At 39.3% G+C, this 14,242-nt stretch overlaps 1 long non-coding RNA gene across 3 annotated transcripts in view; it reads left to right on the top strand.

Moving 5' to 3' along the window:
* LOC141563275 (uncharacterized) overlaps positions 1-14,242 on the top strand; it is a 72,757-nt gene that overhangs the window by 36,679 nt on the left and 21,836 nt on the right. The window contains exon 3 of one of the 3 annotated variants that reach the window (XR_012488383.1): positions 11,717-11,819. The exons of 1 other annotated variant lie outside the window; for it this stretch is intronic. This is a non-coding gene — a long non-coding RNA (uncharacterized LOC141563275). Of the gene's footprint in view, positions 1-11,716; positions 13,568-14,242 lie in introns of those variants that run through there. One more of the 3 variants, XR_012488381.1, reaches the window with a different exon arrangement.

Raw genomic sequence — 14,242 nt, 5'->3', positions numbered from 1 at the left:
TGGAGAAGCATTACTGGAAGTCATGATAGAGATTAAGTCTGGGGTAAGTAAATTTGAGAATCATCAGCATAATTCAATTCATGGGAGCTGCTAAGATTACCAAGAGAAAAAAAAGGAAGAAGAAAAGAAGATCAGGACTCTTATGGGATGATCACCATTAGCAGGTATTACCTGGGTAAAGATCCAACAAAGAAGACTGACAAGCCTCGATCTGATGAGTCCCTCCTTTCCTCCTTCCACATCAATCACTATTAATCTCCCAAATATTATTTAAATAATTAGCATGAATTAACTCTGATTAAGAAATATTTACTAAAAAGATATAGCAAAAAACTAATAACAATGACCTAAAATATCAAGATCACATTCTCCTTTGCCACTTCTGTTCCTGGGGAGAATGGGCTTGACCAGTACAGTAGCTCATCATTTAATGAAGTCACTCCCCTGGCCTGGCTGCCACAGATACTGATAGTCTTTGCCACCAGTCTCAGCTGGACCTCTGATGGATCTTCTGACCTTTTGAAACTTACACATTGTCACCTTGTCTGTTTGTCTCTAGATACTCATTCACTTAAGAGCAGGAGAGAATCAACCTTGACAGATAGCTGAAACAGCAACAATATGCCTTCATGGCCACATAGTCACCAGGTAGAGACAGGCAGGAAGCCACATCCATGTCTTTCCTGATTCAGAAGGTAATGACTGTTTTTGGCTTGTTTACCACCAAGAAAAAGTGAGATAAGACCCTGTGGACTTACAGAATGGAATAGAGAGAGATTTCATCTGTTTAAGCTTTTTGAATATACACTCAGAGCTCAGTAAACAATTAAAAAGCTTTTCATCTCAATATAATAAGCTAATAGAAAACAGAAAATATCTCTCTCTGCTTTGGAGCAGGGAAAGAAAATGCTTCCATCTCACTCTTAAGCCTCTACATAGATGTACAAACAGAACATAGTGCACAGGATTGAAGGGCTAGGCCCTCATTAGCCAGTCCTAGTCCCCAATACATACAGACACACACACACACACACACACACACACACACACACACACACACACACACACAAGATTTGATATAAATCAAATACTAGATAATTGTAAAGAAGAAATTTTAGTAAGAGGTAGCTCAAGGAAGTCCAAAAAAGGTCCTAAAGAAAATGGTGCTTATACTGAGTTTTGAAGGAAATCAAGGAGAAGGAAAAAAAGGAGAGATTTTATTGGGACCAGCAGTAAAAATGCAGACAGACAGCATATTGTGTCTGAGGAAAAGTGAGTAGTAGTTCTGGTGGCTAAATGAGTGGTGAGAATGACGAGATGATAGTGGGAAGGTAGATATGATAAGGTTTGCCAACTGATTCCCCTCTCCCCCAGGTTTACTGAAAAAGTGGGAATTTCTTTGACTGTATAGCTTCAAATGGGACTAAGGGTCCCAATAATTCAGACAGAGTATTCAATGAGGTCCTGCCAGATAAAGCCTGCTTTGCTTTATATATTTGCTCTGGTATTCATTAAGCAGAGAAGGGATAATGATACCCTGAATAAATGCTAAGTATTGAGAAGTATGGGCAAGTGGAGGGTGCAGTAGATAGAGTGCCTTAACTGGAATCAAGAAGACTCTTTCTGAGTTCAAATCTGGTCTCAGACACTTCCTAGCTGTGTGACTCTAGGCCAGTCACTTCACCCTACTTGCTTCAGCTCCTCATCTGTCAAATGAACTGGAGAAGGAAATGACAAAGCATTCCAGTATCTTTGCCAAGAAAATCCCAAAGGGGACTACAGAGTCAGATGCAATCAAAAACGACCGAACAAAAACAAAAAAAGGGAAGCACAACCTCAATGTGTGAATATACACATATATATATATATATATATGTATATATATATATATATATATATATATATATATATATATACACATACACATATGTGTGTGTTTTGAACATTTGAGTTTCCTATTCCACTGAAAACACCAGGGACCAGAGGAAATACAAGGAGAAAACAAGGTGTAGAAAGCAGCAACAGAACAAATGGTTAGTGTCTAGCCAAAAAAAGTACCTAGAGCCTTAGTGAAATTAGAAATTGAATTTTAAAAAATAAGAGAAAATAGCAGCTGTGAAAAGCAAGCAGGCAGGAACTGTTCATGAGAGGAAGAAAGGAAAAGAACTGATCCTCCCCCCTACCACCGGCTGATGACCCAGTTGCCCTCTCCAGTTACAGCAAATTGTCCTGGAATCTTCACTGATGAGGTTAATAGATTTCTTTCAAACATTCTTCCTAAACTTTTAAACAGATACTATTTCCAACACATGGGTTAGGCCCTCCAGAGTTTTTTCTCTATCACCAGGGGCTCTCCTCTTTTATTTTGTATTTTCTCTTCCCTGAGGGCCTCATCCTTTCTTGTTCTAAAAAGAGATTGACAAGGTCTCTTTGAAGTTCACTTGATCTCAGTCTTTCTTCAGTTCTCTGTGACTCCGGAAGATTCCACTTCTTTCCATACAACTGATTTCCATCTTCTTGTCAACACCTTTGCTCTGAGATGAATGAGCAAGGGAAGCCTTCATTTGATGTAGAGTAACTAGTTAGTACATGGTTAGAGCATAGGACCTGCCACAGACTCTTACTAGCTGGATGATCTTGGGCAAGTCACTTTGAATAACTGCCTGCCTCAGTTTACTTCAGCAAGCAAAAATAGAACTAGTAATCCTTCCAGGTTGTTGTGAGGATAAAATGAGATAACATTTGTTCTGTGTTTTGCAAACCTTAAAGCACTAGACAAATGCTCACTATTATTATTAAAATGTACTTTTTAAAACTAAGAATCCTGAAAGATGGATGATTTAGGGAATCCTTATCCCCATTTTACCAGTGTGAATTCTGAAGGACAAAGAGCCTGAGCTGCTACTCTGAGTTACCCAGAAACTAAATGTCTCTTAGTAATTGGTTTGAGGATGGAAGAATGTTGTTTATAAATGTGGGGGATTCTATCCTCACCTATGCTGGGGAGGAATTGCTACATAATGAGATTCACACCACATTCAGTCTAATTGTCAGACCAGCCTATCTTTTGTGTGGTCCATAGTGCTACATGTAGAAAAGCATAGGAGTGAATGACCAGGTTCAGCCCTCTCAAGTTTGCAGCATCTTAGCTAGGGTGGTCTGGCTTCTGTTCCGTTTCCAGTTATGTTGTTTCTGACCCCCTAGGGAAAGCACACAGAACCTACTGTCACACATCAGTGTTTCTACACCTGATCTCTCCAGCCTTGTTATACATTATTTCACTTCCTTTACTATCTGGCCCAGCTAGTTTTTTCTATAGTCCTCATCCTCTATTTCCCATCTTCCATTTCAGTGCTTTTGTATTGGCCATTTCCCCATACCCCTAATGCATTCACATCTCACCTCTTCCAAGGCACTGCTCAAACACTACCTTACACATGAAGCCTTCCCTGACTTACTTCTAACCACCCCTCCCTCCTTCTCTCTTTAGTATTTAGTTCCATTGTATTCATTTCTCTTCATTCTGTATATGTGTATATATGCTAGACCATAATCACTTTAAGAACACACCGTTTCATTTATTGTTTTTGTTAGCCTAATAACTAGCACAATTCCTGGAATGTAGTAGGTATTTAAGAAAGGGTAGTTAGTTTATTTAGATATCTGTGAATGAATATAGGTGATCAGCTCCTGAGGTGACTCTGAGCCAAGATATAGAGTACACCAGAAGGAACCTGAGCGGTGATGACAGCCTTGCTTTTGAATTCTTTGAGGTATATGAAGTGCTGTCATCCAGATTTGATCTAAGAACCATGTGTGCAATTGTCTTGCAATTGAGCTCAATCCAACATCACCTAGAAAGGGTATTCACAGTGGCAGATATCCTACATAACATTGCTAGAGCCAGAAATTGATCCCAGGCCTTCTAGTGCCAAGTCTAACCCTATTTCCACTGTAGCTCTGGTTCTTCCTGCCTCTTACTTGTGGCTAGCTGGGGATGACCTTCTCATTTATACCCTTCTCTTGCTGAAACTGTCTTTCTTCTGGTGATCAAACATTTATTATAATAATTAATTACTCCTTGATCCAGTTCTTTCTCTGAGCAAGATAGTTTCAAAATTTTGAACTGGAGAGGACCTGCAAGATCTTGATCCAGTCTCTTTCCCCTCCACTTTTTCAAGGTAGGAAAAATGAGGTTTAGACTAGTTAGGTCAAATACAGGATTTCCAAAATGAGAAAGTAAATGCAAAGCATTTGCTTCTTATCAGGGGTGGTGGGCACAGTAAAATGTTTGGACTTGGTACAGAATAAATGCATATACCACTGTATTGGCAATTCTTTATGGTTCCTGCTTGGCCCTTCCCCAGCATATCCTCTCTGAGTTGAACTTGATCTTCTTGCCCATTTTCATTCACATCCCCAGAGGAATGGAGTGAAATTTGCTTCTGCTCTTTCTTGAGAAACCTCAATTCAGACAGTCTTGTGGGAAGACAGGATGAGGTCAGCACTGAGCTTGAGCTATACTGTAGTGTGATTAAACAAAACAGAACTACAGACTCTCAGAATTGGAAGAAGCTGTCTGCTCCCACACCTGAGCAGGAACCGCTGCTCTTGCACCCAATAAATGCTTGTCCAGCCTTTGCATGAAGCCCTTCCATAAAAGGAGACCTACCATCTCCCAACTCATCCGTTCCACTTTTGGATAACTCCGGATATTGCCAAGTTTTCCTTCACGTCCAGCTGACCTGCTCCTGATTGTCTCCTCCGGGTCAGAGGTACAAAGCTAACCTTCTTTCTTATGACAATTCCTCAATTATTTGAAGACAGTGACCTTTTCCAACCCCGTCTCCCTGCCAGATCTTCTCTGTTCCAGACAAATATCCCCAGTTTAGTCCTCTTGTGGTCTGACCTCCACTTCCCTCCTCTTCCAGGTCAGCCTGCCCGGTGGATGCACTCCAGTATGTCAATATAGCAGCCAGGACTACTTCCTCCATCCATTCCTGAGTGATTACTACCTTGCTGAGTTTAATCAATCCCTGTTATCTCTGTGAAGTTCATGTGTCATACTCTTGCTCGCTTCACAGAATTACTGTTAACCTTTTTATCTTTTAACACCTTTTAAAAATGTTGAGTTCTAAATTCTCTTTTTCCTGCCCTTCCCTCACCCCATCAAGGAGGCAGGCAATGTGCTCTCAATTGTACATGTGAAGTCATGCACTACATATTTTCTTATTAGCCAGAATCACCCTATCGACCCTGGAAAGTGCTAGAATTGGATTAAAAACCCCAGAATTTCAGGATGGATGGTCCTTCTTCTACCTACCCTGTCCCAGCTTTCCATAATCAAACCCATTAAGAGCATTTCTCCTTCTTCAGACCTCCATAACAACAATCGCACACATTTATAGTGTGGTTTCTAGTTACAAAGTGCTCTACTCTGTGAAGCATCTAGGACAAGTAGGACCACTCTCCCCATTTTACAGATGGGGAAACCAAACTTAGCCAGGTTAAGTGACCATCACATAGAGAATGAGTGATAGGACCAGGGTTGGAACCCAACTCATCTGCTTGCCAAATCAGCACTCTTTCTATTTAGCTACTTTTTATTTAGTCCATTTGTTCAGCATTGGAATACTGCTATGAGTCTGTCCTCAATTCACTCCTCCAAAAATTTTGTAGTGGCCTCGACTGTATACTCTGTGCCAGGCTTAGGAGATACAAAAATAAACAATATATGGGTTCTATGAGAAGTTCTATGGGAACTTATAATTTAACAGGGAGAATCTGACATTTTCACAGATAAGTAAACAACCAACAAATATGTATTACACATCTACTATGTGCTTTCATCTAGGGGCAGTTAGGTGGTGTAGTGAATAGACTCAAGAAGATCCAAGTTCAAATCCAGCCTCAAACACTTAAGAGCTGTGTAACCCTGGGCTAGTCACCTAACCTCTGTCTGCCTCAGTTTGCCCATCCATAAAATAGGTATGCATTGGAAAAGAAATGGCCACCCACTCTAGTATCTTTGCCAAGAAAATCTCAAGGACAATCTTCATGGGATCATGAAGAGCTAGACACTACTGGCCAACATGTGCTGTATCCACCATGCTAAATTCTGTGGAGACAAAGACAAAATGAAACCATTTTTTCATTCAGGAGCTTACGTTGCCTCTGGGGGGTGACATTTACATTTGTCATTAAGAATAAAATATATTCAGGGAAGTTTGGGGAGAAAATCACTAGCCAGCAGCTGAGGGCTGAGGCCTTACATGGAAAGTGGTATTTGTGCTGAGCTTTGGAGGCCATCAAGGGTCCTTGTGGGCAGAGGTGAGAAGGGAGTACATTTAGGACAGGCTTACAAGCAAGGCTGGAGAGAACATACTTGGGCAGATGGAAAGCAAGGCCAGTTTGGCTGAACTCTTGAGAGTGTGCAAGGAGTGTGTATGAGCATGGAGCCAGTATGAGGCAACACCTGGGGGAATCGGAGCAGTGGGGGTGTACCTGCTCAACTCAGTCCACAGGCCATGTGATTAGATCCTTCTTCACTGAACTCAATCACCATCACCCACAAAGCAATTTCAGCAAGAAACAGAGGCCAGAATACTAATGGGTAATCAGCATGTGGGTAACTCTGGGAGAGTCTAGAGGCAGATGACCTGGATTCACATTATGCTGCATAGTATTTATTGTTTGTATGATCTTAGACAAGTCCCTCAATTTTTCTGAGCCACAGTTTCCTCATTTGTTAAAAGGAAGACAAGACCTCTAGGCCTCTTTCCAGCTCTCAATTCCAACTTTTGAAGAAAGTTGATGTCCTATCAGTAACTCCTTAGCCTAGAGAAGTTGACTGAGTGCCAGGCCTAAACTAATCTTCCTAAGTTCAAATCTGGCCACAGACATTTACCAGCTGTGTAACCCTGAACAAGTCATTAACCCTGTTTGCCTCAGTTTCCTGATCTGTAAAATGAGAAGAAAATGGCAAATCACTCTAGTATATCTGCCAATAAAACTCCAAAGGGGATCACAATAAGTCGGATGCAACTGAAAATGAGTGAATAACACCAGCAGTAGCAGTAGCCCCAAAGTTCAGGTGGAAGAAGTTTATTCTTTCAGTCTAAGCACCCTTGAAAGAGAAACTTTCTGGAGGAAGAAGCCTAAACATTAGTGTTCACCTTTCTAACTCCAACTTGGAGGTAGATTAACTGTACAAATATTGTACTGATTAAGCTCTGCTAAGGTTAAAAACCTGCCACTCCCTTCTACCTTATTATAGCACCTGACTATCTAATTCATTTGCTGTAACATCTAGCTTATGGTTTGTTTGACTTTTCTTCATAATACATATAAAGATAGAGTTTTATTCCTTAGAATTTTGTAACTGTAAATGCCATCCTTCCTCATTTTGAGGAATGTAAGTGAGTCAATATTGCCTGCTGTGGAATAGATCCATGAATACACATATTTGTACATAGCTATATTAATAAGTAAGACTTTGTCAAGATTTTTATATATGGGAAGTCAATTTGGCCTCCTCTATGAAATCTGAGTAAACATTTATAGAGCACCAATTTGTGAGTATGTGCAATTAGGTCAGTAATTAAAGAAGATTAAAATGATGAGAAGAAGAATGGGGAGCAACAGAAATCCACAAGCACTTCAGAAAAGCATTTGAGTCCTCACTTGAGTATATAAACCAAACCATTCTTTTGTCACTTGACAGAGTATTTAAGAAATAGGAAAATGTAGACCCATATAAATGGGTAAGAAGTGTAATGGAGAGAAAACATGCTATAGTGGAGTTTAAAAAATCTGAGTTCAAATCCTATCCTGCATGTACATTAGCTGTGTGATTGGGCCTCCTTCTATCTTAGTTTCCTCCTCTGTAAAATGGGGATAATAATAATCCCTCCATCACGGGGTTGTTGTGAAGATCAAATGAAGTAACATATGAAAAGCCCATAATAAATCCTAAAATAGTTTATATTATTAGTTATTATTATTATATTACTTGAAAAATATTCACTTTTTTTTTGCATTTACTCCTAAGACCAGCAGAAATCCCTGCCCCCTTCCCAAAAATATTCTATTTAGATAAGTTCTATATGGGTTCAGACAGCCCCAGGAAATAAAATTTCTTGCCAGTCTAGGAAGTCCAAGATGGGACACTTCTTCCAGACCAAAAGATACAAAAGCTAGAAGGCAGCTTAGAGACAGGAACAAGACATAATTATGAGCTAAGACACACGTATGCATGCTCACAGACTCTCCCAGAGCCATATGAAGACACAGTCATGCACAGAGGCACAGTCATCTATGGTCCACCAAAGAGGCACTGTCATTGATTCAGAGCTGTAAAGGATCTTAAGGTCATCAGCTTGGAAATGAGAAAACTGAGGCATGTAGAGAAGAAAGGACTTTTCCAAAGCCAAGCGGCCATTTGGGGGATCTAGAGAAATAAAATTCCAGCTGCTATATTATTCTACAGAAATGCTACAGCAAAATTAAGCTCCAGTCCTCACCTTTTTGCCCTCTGAATTGCCAACATTTCCAAATCAGTGAGATTTCTTCTTGAGTTCTTTGTCCTATAATCTGTGTAGCAAAACTCTGGACCCACTATGTAAGGGTTATGCTTCTCACCTCAGGTACTAAGGGTTGAGGTGATTCTTGTCTAATGCCATAGACTCAAGTTCCTTTCCTGTGTGTCCTCTCAGCAATATATTCACCACCAGCAATTATTATCTTATTTTCATTTAACTGATTAATTCACTTTTACATAGAAATTTTCACTGCAAAGTTACAACAAAAACAGAAGCAACAAAGAATGTTCCCCCCCAACCCCCATCATTTCTATCATTCTCTCCCTTCTACCTTTTTATTATCTCGGGAAGGGTAAGCTCAAAGTGTTGGGTTTTTTCTTTCTCTTAATAGTTTTTTTTTTCAATTACATATAAAGATAGTTTTCAACATTCATTTTTGTAAGATGTTGAGTTCAAATTTTTTTTCCTTCTCTCTCCCCTAATCAAGACAGCTAGCAATTTGGTATAGGTTATATATGTACAATCATTTTAAATATATTTCCAAATTAGTCATGTTGTGAAAAAAAAGTCAGAACAAAAGGAAAAAACCATGAGAAAGAAAAAAACAACAAAAGTAAAAATAGTACCTACTCTTCAATCTGCATTCAGTCTCTAAAGTTCTCTTTCGGTGAATAACATTTTCCATCACAAATCTATTGGAATTGTCTTGTATCTGTGTATTGCTGAGAAGAGCCACATCTGTCACTCAATCTTGCTGTTACTGTGTACAATGTCTTTCTGGTTCTGTTCAGTTCACTCAACATTAGTTCATGTAAATATCTCCAGGCCTTTCTTAAATCATCCTGCTTATCATGTCTTCCAGAGCAATAATATAGAGCAATTACATTCACATACCACAACTTATTCACCCATTCCCTAATTGATGGGTATCTACTCAATTTCTAAGTCTTTGCCACCACAAAAGAGCTGCTACAGGCATTTTTGCCCTTTTGTAAGCTCGAAGTTAAAGCAGGTTCTAAGAATTATGCCCCATCAAGTTGACTTCTGAATTCAGGGGATGGTTTGCTGTGGCTTCCTCTTGGCTGCTTTTTCTCTACGCTTGGTCACTTTCTTGCTCATCACTGCAGTCCTGGAACATCCCACAATGGATTCCTCCACCTTCTGAATTTTGGGTGGTTCTGATTTTTGAAACTCATGTCACAAGGCTGGACTTTGCAGTTCACTTGACATTTTCTGTCTGTAGCTCTGTATGGTCCCATGATATCCCATGTAATTCTTTTGTTTTGTTTTGTTTTGTTTTTGCTGAGGCAATTGGGGTTAAGTGACTTGCCCAGGGTCACACAGCTAGGAAGTGCTAAGTGTCTGAGACCAGATTTGAACTCAGGTCCTCCTGACTTCAGGGATGGTTCTCTATCCACTGCAATATCTAGCTGCCCCCTGAAATCCCATGAAATAAGATGTTGGTTACCCTCTTCCTTCCAGCTTCCTTTTGTGCATTATCTTCCCATATTAGCTTGTAAGCTCCTTGAAAGAAAGAACTTTTTCTTATTTGTAACCCAAATGTTTAGCAGAGCTCCTGGCACATAGACAGGGCCTAATAAATATTTATTGAATTGAATTAAATTATAACTATTTCCAATATTTTAATTGAAATCAGGGAAAAATATGAGCAACAAAGACAAGAAATCATATCAAAGCCATGTATTCACAAGCCACATGGCATCTATCCAAGGAAGAGGGGGTAGACTCAAGGCCTTTTTCCTGAATGTACCCCATTTCCAGCTCAACAGCCAATCAACAATACACCTCTCCCCCCATGTAGTTAGCAGACCACAACCAGTTAGAGAATGTCAGTAGCTATATCCCAGGTCAGGGAGTAGGGAATCTTCTATTAGATGTAATCGTGAAGTTCCCTAGCCTCTTCCAGATGGGCTGGTGGCAGACAGAGTATTAAGCTTACTCTGAGAATGAAGGTCCTTTGACCAGGCCCCCATTACAAAGACACTTTTAAGTTTTATAAAACTCTGGTGAGGCTAAATGTCATTATTTCAGTTTTATAGATGATGACTCTGATTTTTAGGCAATTTAACTGGTTTATCTATAATCACATAGCTGGAGTCAAAATCAGTCTTTTGACCTAGATCTCTGGATTCATCATCAATTAGAGTAGGCCACAAAGTAAGAAAAAAATCATCTTCTGTTGGACCTTTGCTAAACATCTTTTCTCTTGTTTTAAAGTTTAATGAATGCCAAGTGAACATAAACCAATTTCTGCTGCGTGGATAGAGCATTAAACTTAGCACAATGCTCTGTATATAAAGGGCACTTAATAAATGCTAATAATACAGTATAATACAATACTCATATCATAGCAAACCATATCACATCATATAATACCATACCACATAGTAACACAATATCATACAAGATGATATAATGCTATACAGTTGACTATGAACTCTGATAATTCACATGTCAATGTCCTTTTATACTTGTTGAGCATTTACCATCCATTCTCTTATTGGAAATCCTATGAGATATAGAAGTATTATTATTTTACACATGAAGAAACTGAGGACCAAAGGGGAGAAATAATTCACCCAAGGTCAACGACGGGCCTCCAAGGCCATTTTCTCCTACTCCTAGTCCAGTGATGAACCTTCCATGACCCAATCCTGATCTTGCTAAAATGGCAGGATGCCTGTTCCTTCCCTTTATCTCCCAGAGTCCCAACATGCAAAAACACTAAGGTAAAATGACTTCCTTGGGAAACTATCCCAGCAAAGAGAGGATTCAAATCAATAAAAAACAAAAACATGGAACAAATGGGAAGGAATTCTGAGCCCCCAAAAGAGAGATTGAACTCCAATTTGGCAAGTTCTGTGACTTCTTCCAAAGCAGTTAGATTTATGGTAGGGGCGTTTTCAATTTCCCCATGGATGGCTGTCTGCCTCCCAACATACTGACTTAAATGCTAACAGGCCATGCTGGATATCCAGCCAGATTCATTTGGGGGATGGGAAAAAAGAGGGGAAGCAAGAGCCAAGATTAATTTGACTTGGAATCATCCCAGAGTTTGCACATGCTGACCACAAAAGGGGATGTCTTGGATCATTCTGGGTGGAGATGCGGGTTATTTACTATTCATTTCAACATATGCATCTCCTTCTTTAAAGGCCTCCTGGGAGAGATGAAACCCTCCAGAACACCTCCATCCAGACTCCCTGGTAAAGAGGAAGAGGAATGTGAACTTTTTCTTCCTCAGAGGCCATACAGCAGGTGATGGGAAGATATTGGAATTAGGCTTCAAATTCACATGTCCCTTGTTTGCTCTCAAGTCATATGATAGAAGGAGAAATCTGTACCCTGGATTTGGTTAGTTCATAGATCTGAAAGTCTCCAAGTTGGAATGGATTTTGGATGACTTTCAATCTGACACACACCTAATCTGGAATGCCCTCCACAATATCTCTGACAAGTGGTCATTCAGCCTCCACTTGAATTCTTCAGCCAGGCAAAAACCTCTTATTAAATGCTGACTGTCTGCCAGGCTCTAGAGATACAACAAAGGGCAAAAATACTGACGCTGGTCTCAAGGAGCTCAGTCTAACAAGGATAAACCTACAAAGAGCTATGACTGGATATAGACAGGATAAATTGTAGATAATCATAGAGGGAAGATACTGGCATTAAAGGGGAACAAAGACATTTTACAAAGATAAGATTTTAATTCCCATGACCCATTTCACTTTAGGATATTTCTGTTTGTTAAGAAATGTTTCCTTAAGACTTACATGAATTCATGCTAAGTGAAGTGAGAAGAAGCAAGTGAATATTGTACACAGAAACAATAAGATTATATGAACTCAGCTCTTTTCAACAATGAGGTGATTCTAGGCACTTCTAATAGACTTGTGATGGAGAGCCATTTGCTCCAGAGAGAGGACTATGAAAACTGAATGTGGATCGCAGCATAGTATTTTCATGTTGTTTTGTTGTTGTTGGTTGTTTTTTTTTTCTTTCTCATTTTTTCCTTTTTGATTGATTCTTCTTACACAGCATGATAAATATGGAAATCTTTAGAAGAATGGCACATGTTTAAACTATATTGGTTATTTGTGTCTAGGGAGAAAAACTTGGAACACAAGGTTTTGCAAGATTGAATGTTGAAAACTATCTTTGCATGTATTTTGAAAAGTAAAAACCTATTATTATGATAATAGAAAAAGAAAATGTTTCCTTATTTTGAGCCAAAAGCAGCTTCTCTTCAGCTCTCCCCCCAACCATTGTCCCCACTCTATCCCACCTAGTAGAAAGGCAATGTGGTTTAATGGATAGGACACTGGGATTTGGAGTCAAGAATATCCAGATTCAAATTGGACTCAGGTACTTACAAACTGAGATGACTAACTTTTCTGCACCTTACTTTTCTCATTTCTCAAGTGAGAGAGTTGGGCTTGACAGCCCCAAAGATTCTAAGCCTGTACCTCTTGAGGACTTTTGACCTTTTCCTATCTGAAAGCCCAACATTATAGCTTCATTCTTTGGGGTTGTATTACACCACTTGCAGGCCATAGAGCTATTAAGGGTCAGCATCAGGATTAGAATTCAATGTGATTTTCCTTATACCATACTGACTGTGGTGTTCTGAGCTACCTTAAAATAGTTCTCTTATCCTAGCAACCTTGTGTATATAGCTCATTTGATACTATATATAGCTGGTTAGGCAACATCATTAATTGAATACCCAGTGTCAACTGATCATTCTGTTGGGTTCTTTGGAAACAAGTAGAGAAAAGGGAAGATGGAATGATAATAGGGAGGTTAGAAAGATTAATAATGATAATACTAATAATTTTAATTTACTTTTATAATTCAGGGGGCCTTAACTTGGGATCTGCAGATCCCCAAAATGAATAAATTTCAGGAAGTCCATGAATTAGCTTTTTCAATATAATTTTTTTCCTTTGTAATTCTATGTATTTTATTTGATGCATTTAAAAGATGATTCTGAGAGATTTCCCAAATAGTTCTTTTAGTGAGGAGGAAGATCTGAGTTCAAATATGGCCTCAGTCACATACTACCTGTTTTCTCAACTATAAAAATATGACCTCTTATATTTGTTGGGAAGATTAATTGAGATACTATTTATAAAACCTTTAGTATAATTTCTGGCACATAGTCAGTGTTTAATAGAGGATTATTTCTTCCCTTCTTTCCTTCTCAGACTGCCAAGGGATCTATGACGCAAAAGAGGTGAAAACCCCTTGATGCATAATGACTTTGTTCTTTCCTTCAGCAACCCTGTTGAGTAAATAATGCAAGTATTATTATTCTCATTTTATGGATGAAGAAACCAAGGCTCTGCAGGGTCAAGTGATTTTGCCTCCCAGCTAGTAAGTGTTGTGGCTGAGGCTCCCTTATTTTAAATCTATTTCTCCCTGCCTCCAAAAACCAATCCTCCAAATTCACCATATACATGTTACAAAGATCAAAAGAGACCATGTGATTGTTGAGTCATTTTTCAGTCCCACTCTGTGAACCTATTTGGAATTTTCTTGGCAGAGATACTGGAGTGCTTTGCCATTTCCTTCTCCAGCTCATTCTACAGAGAGGAAATTGAGGCAAGCAGGGTTAGGTGACTTGCCCAGAGTCACACAGCTAGAAGTGTCTGAGGCCAGATTTTAACTCAGGAAGATGA

This window comes from Sminthopsis crassicaudata, chromosome 3 (assembly GCF_048593235.1).
Source record: "Sminthopsis crassicaudata isolate SCR6 chromosome 3, ASM4859323v1, whole genome shotgun sequence".
Classification (NCBI taxonomy): domain Eukaryota; kingdom Metazoa; phylum Chordata; class Mammalia; order Dasyuromorphia; family Dasyuridae; genus Sminthopsis; species Sminthopsis crassicaudata.
The sequence above is the reverse complement of the archived record's forward strand: the minus strand, read 5'-3'. Positions and strand labels throughout refer to the sequence as shown.